Genomic DNA, 6,270 nt, shown 5'->3' with positions numbered 1-6,270 from the left:
GGTTAGGTGCCCTCACACTCAGACCTCGCGAGGAGTGGAGAGACTTTTTATTGATGAAGGCCACAGTATGTTGGCATCTACCACTCCATCATGACTATTATTTCCCCGCATGGGTTTCGGTAGTCACCGACCATGCTGGCAATCACCGTAGTAAAGAATATTGTCCGTTGTGTTGTACCGTTAAAATGCATTCTTGCTTCTGCAGTATCATACAGCTGATCGTTTGGTTCTGGCATATGCGAAGATGTGAACATTGTTGACATCAATGCGAACATGCATATAATAATAATAATACACAGAGGCAATATGCTCTGGTTCTGCAAGAGTGCTCAATACCTGATTCAGGCAGAGCGGCGTACACAAAGGCACACAATGAAAACCTTGGCAAATTTATTCCGTTGTACAACGGAATAAATTTGCCAAGGTTTTCATTGTGTGCCTTTGTGTAATAATAATAATAATAATAATCTTCCTCTTTCCGCTCGTCATCCGCACGATCGTCATCACCACCATCATCCGCCTCGTCCTCTGTCTCTTCACAGACCGTTTCATCATCGAAAACCTTTTCCATCTTCTCCTCATCCGTCTCATTCTCCGTTTCCGTACAGACCACTTGTCTCCCATTTGCTAGCTGCTCGTCCGATGACCCGGCATTGTCCCTCCAGATCCGCTTCAATCACTGACAAAATGAAACTGCGCGAATCACCTTCTGTTGGTACAGTCCGCAACGCGCGGTGTGAGAGTTGGTGATACCAGCGCGGGTGTAGGTGGGCCAACCCCAGCCCCCGCCACCAGAAGAGCCGTTGGCGGTTCTTGTGGTGGCAAGGACAACGGTGGTGCTGATGGGAGGGGCAACTTGTGCGGCCTAGCTCTCTCACACGGCACTGCATTTTGTGTTGGCTCATTCTGTACCACTGACAAAGGGGATGGGTTCTTGCGTGATCGACCACGTTTCGGCCGCTTGAATTTAGATGCATCCAGCAGAATTTACAGCGGTACATGCTGTTTGATACGTGCGATCGGATGTTGAAGGGTCCTACCAACGTACCGGCTTCCACAACTCCGGCACTCAAATAATTATTGATAAACCAAATGGCTCAAAAGATGGAATGGTAGGACACCTTCCTCACCATCAAAAAATGATTACGTAATCTTGTGGCCTTTTTGTGCTTCCTCTGCTCTAGTGGTTTTATTGCATCTTAACTTCAGTTTCATTGGTTGGCATCCCTTAGTTCCATATTTTTCCCCACTGATGATTGGAACGAGAACATCGATTTTGGTTTTCAGTATTTATTGTTATAAAATGCACATACATGTTGAACTGGTAACGTACTCGCGTGATGAACAAACTGACTGTGAAAATGAAGACTCGAACCAGTGACCCTCGCTTGTAGCCAGCGATGTTCTTACCACTGAGCTATGGTCATGTAGTCGTCATCCCAGCAGAGGCATCCTCGCAGATCATTAAATTTTGTATATTTTTACTTGTTTATTGTTTCACGGAGAAGGCGGACAGCCATAACGAGTAACGTGCCGGTTTTCAATGAATTGTTTTGAGTGTTGCCTGCACAAGAGGTGGTTCTATGATCCAGAGCTGCATGGAGAAAAAAGTAAGCATACAGGCTAACAGGGTACGAGTACGCTACGTGGAAACCTAACGAGGACGACTAGCTAGATTTTTCAAGAACTAAAAACAACACCTTTCAAGAACTACTGGTACTTGACCAGCGGGTCCTAATCCGTGGGAAGTAGCGTAGTATGAAGCTGACTTGAACGTACAACTAATAGTAATACTAGCAATAGTTGAAGCGGAGCCAAGCTAGGAGTACATGTGTTAGTCGTAGGTGACACGCATGATCTGCACGTCCTTTACTATATTGAAACCTGTCATGCACGACGGCTTGTGTTTGCGATAATTACTGGAACAGGGTGCAAACGTGAATCTTACGACCTGATGTCAGTCAGCGGCACTGACTGACCGCGGGCGCCTGCTGCGTGCTGGCGCGTAGATCTACTGAGCACTTGGACTCGCTCAGTGTATGGTCTAGCTCTAATACTAACACTGTCATAGTACTCAGTAATAGTAGTACTAGTAGTAGTACTACTACTACTGGTTGATTGACGACAAGCAAGAGTCATAACCTGGTAATGTAGCATGATTTTACTCTTGCTACAAGAGATCATTTTTGATTTTTGCGAAGGCTAGCAAACACTTCGGTGAAGTAAGTTAGTTAGCGGTGGTCGTTTTGCACTGGCGACAATGCTACCCGAAATTTACTGTCACCCTGCTGTCAGATTATTGATTCTGATGGGAATAATTGTTTGGGAAGGGTATCTGATTTTCTATTTGTTGATGCAAGTCCACGAACATAGGGAGATAATTTCAGAAACGTGGGTAAAATACGCATTCATGAATATGTTCCAGGCGTGTAACATATTATCAAAACTTATAGGTGTCCCAATTCCTTGCTAGACGTGTCGTGGCCAGGAACAAGAGTGTGAGTGGATAACGAATGGAGGCCTCTGCAGTCTGGGTGGTCAAAGGTATCACCGTTTGATCGCAACGAGCCAATCAAGATGAAGCAACGCAGAAGGACATGGAGTGTCTGACGAACCATACACCAGTAGGAAACGACGCCGCAACAGTCGAGTGGATGGATGCTACATGTACATGTATGTCCAAGCAAAGGATTATGACTTACTTCTCTGGCAAGCTGCTGTCATTGGACCGCCAGGTAGCCTGTATTTAGAGACAGTTGATCTTTCCGTTGGAGATCCTCACATGGTGATCATACATTATGGCCAGCACTATATTATTTACGATAATTATGTATAATTATGTGAGTGTGATTAGGTATGACAAACTGCTGCCATAATGTGAGACAATTCCCCGCCACTTGCTCTATATCATTCTTATTTTCGCTAGAATACTCGCTCGTTTTCTCAACTAGTAGTCGAGTCCTCGATTTTGGCACTCGTTTCACCCCTACATTAGGCTACAATGTACATGTATGTGATAATAATACTATGATATCAGGAGTATGATAGCAGGAGTAGTAACCGCGTGAATGTATGCAGGGACAGGCTATTTTCAGAGGTAGATGCGGTTGGTGCAGGTCTAGCACCAGTAAGCACACGCTAAATCTCCCCTATATGTATACTAAGTACATGTAGAGCTGAGAAATCGATCAGAGAGCGCTTTCGACGTCATGTATCACCATCTCCTTCATCCATGATCGCTGTAGTTCTACTTCTGTCTGTTGAACATACTTGTACACGCAAGAATAAGGCCCGAGACTTCAACGTCAAGGGCAAAGCCAATGGTAATGTTTTAAAATGGCAATAAATAAGATAAATTGTGCAATCATAACAACAGCAAAAATGAAGAAAGTCAAGTTCCATTACGTTTTCTTGTGACTGTCATCAGTGGAACGCCGTCACATAAAAATGTAATAACTAAAACACACACTTATATACATGTACATGTAGCTAATATAGTTTCAGGTAGAAATACAGCAGCTAACAAGTACAAAAAGCGAAGTTTGCACCTTTGCAATGTGTGAATATAGTGTATGTGAGAAAGGTAGTGGCAGATGAATGTGATACTGTGTGAATGAATGTAATGGTGCGTGTGTATTACTTGAAGAGTGTGAGTGATACAACGTTTTCTTTCTGTTTACATAGCACAGGGTCACGAGTACGAATATACACAGCTTCCAACACCTGCAATTGCTTGAAGAAACGTGCGCAACGAATAACACTAAACCAGGAATCGTCAAACACCTTACGACATTCTGGACTGGACACCAAATGCTTGTACACTGCAGACTTCCTCTTGTCAACATCAAACTCCTCCTCATCACTACTCTCATCCTCCACCTCCATTCCAATGCCGCCGTCCATCCCATCGCACTCGTATTCGTCGTCATCAGTCTCCATCTCCTCGCGACACCGCTTCCCTCTCCTTGATTCGTTCTGTGCCGTGCCTGTGCTTCCTCCTGCGTCTCATTGCCTTGTGTTCTCCACTTGTCTCAGTCGTACCTCTGGTAGTCTCTTGCTTCTTCTCGGTTCTGCTCTGTTTTCAAGTTGTTCGCCTTCCGCTCTTACCGTTGTAGCAACATGGTTTGTCGAGGAGCGACCATCCGGCGGCCTCCCTTGCCGTGGTCCTGTTTCCGAGGGGGGAACCAGATTAGTCTGCTCGTTCTCCATGGAAGTAGTCTGTTTCCGAATTGTGAGCCGTGCTAGGTGTAGAAATAGCACAGAACGAATCAAGGAGAGGGAAGCGGTGTCGCGAGGAGATGGAGACTGAAGACGGCGAATACGAGTGCGATGGAATGGACGGCGGCAATAGATTGATATTTACAATGACCTCCAGACAGCTGTTTCGCTTCTCCTGAGCTCATCAGTGGAGGCATATGATGTTGATTGAAAGAATATTAAAAATTAGCAGCACCACCGGCCAGCTTTGCCTGGCCGAATGTGGCATGCGGGTGAAGCAAGTACATGAACAGCACACGTGCTCAGCACGTGGTGGTGGCCAGACCGCTGAAGTCCTGGTGAGGGAGGTTCTTCATCGTTGGAAGGAGAAGGAGGGACGTCTGTTACGCCTTCGGGAGGCTGGTCAGGGTTGTCCATCATATCACCTGGTGGCGGATGAAGCGGCTCAAAAAATTCATAAACTTACGAACAAAAGTGCGATGCGCGCGCTCTTCACTGCAGATCAGATGCAGGGTGCAGTCAGTGCAGATCTTTTGTATCCTTTTGTTGCAGATGTTTCTATTTGCAGAGAACGGTTCACGTGGTCCGCAGCGCTTGTGCGGCTGCTAGTGCTACCTATACTATAGCCTATGGCCTAGGCTAGGTGGCTACATGATTCGCACGCTTCGCGTGCTCAGTGCTTCTGCGCGCGGCTGCTAATACTGCTACTCGTACTGATCGTGTCTGCTACCACCTACACTGTTCGCACGCTTCGCGTGCTCAGCACGTGGTGGTGGCTACACGATTCCCACGCTCGCGCTTCGCGTGCTCAGTGCTCCTGTGGCTGCTTCCGCTAGCTACAAGATTCGTACGCTTCGCGTGCTCAGGGCTTCTGCGGCCGCTAGCTACACTGTCTGTGCTACACTGTTCGCAAGCTTCGCGTGCTCAGGGCAGCGTGACACAAAAACACACGTCACAGGTGCCTCTTCTTTATAAGGAGCGTGACACACACACACACACACACACACACACACACACACAGACACACGTCACAGGTGCCTCTTCTTTATAAGTAAAGATAGATTGATCCTTATAGGGCTAAATTGGCGCAATTGCGCTCATTCTGCATAGAAACGTGGCATACACTAAGTGACAAAAATGATAACAAGGTCAGGTGATAACGACAAGCACTCATGGCTGGGACATGTACATGAAGCACATGTGAAAAAAGGGGGGACGGAAAAACAGCAGTCAGTCTAACACCAGAAAAGTAACTAGTTATTGCATGTGCCACAAAACAAAGATACTGCGGCTGACTGTACTTGTCCCATAGTGACGTGACGGAGAACGGACAACGAAGCGAACTGGCACACGCGCGCTGCAGACCAAGACTCAGTTGCCAAGACTCTGGCAAGAGGCCCCTGAGGCAATCACTGTCCTGCCAGCCCGTCGCACACAGTCAGTCACACCACGCCGCCATATCCGTTGAACACGTACACTGATATGATGTAGCCTGCGCCTTCAGTCAGCATCTGATTGCATCCCTTTTTCATCAGCTGATTGCAAGTGCCACGTGTGTTTGGAAGCGCTGCGTGCACGTGTTTGAAGTCTTTGCCTACTAGTAGTAGTACTACAGACAGTACAGTAGTGTAGTACATCATGTCATTGTACGTAGTAACCGTGGTGGAACGGCCATGCCAGCCAGCATCTACTACATGTATACACGTAGCACTACTACTGGTCGAATCAATCCCACACTCCACAGCACATACAGTGTACCTGGAAACAAGTACAATAAAATTTGAACACTGGAAAATTCGCTGTTACACGTACTTCCAGTACATCTTCCTCTCTTGTGTTTTGTCATTGTTACTATTACTATTTGACTATTAGCCCCGCGTCGCCAGGATCACTGCATTACCGAGTCATTACCACCATCAGGTACTAATGATACTCGCCAATTTCTTTCGCAGCATTATCAGAGTGGTTACTTTGCTGGCTAGGAGAATACGGTGTTTGTACAGGCGGTGTCTATCTTCGTGCACACGTAGACGGCGTCAAGACGGGTTAGAC

Source organism: Sycon ciliatum, chromosome 6 (genome assembly GCF_964019385.1).
Source record: "Sycon ciliatum chromosome 6, ocSycCili1.1, whole genome shotgun sequence".
Classification (NCBI taxonomy): Eukaryota; Metazoa; Porifera; class Calcarea; order Leucosolenida; family Sycettidae; genus Sycon; species Sycon ciliatum.
Note: the sequence above shows the minus strand (reverse complement) of the source record.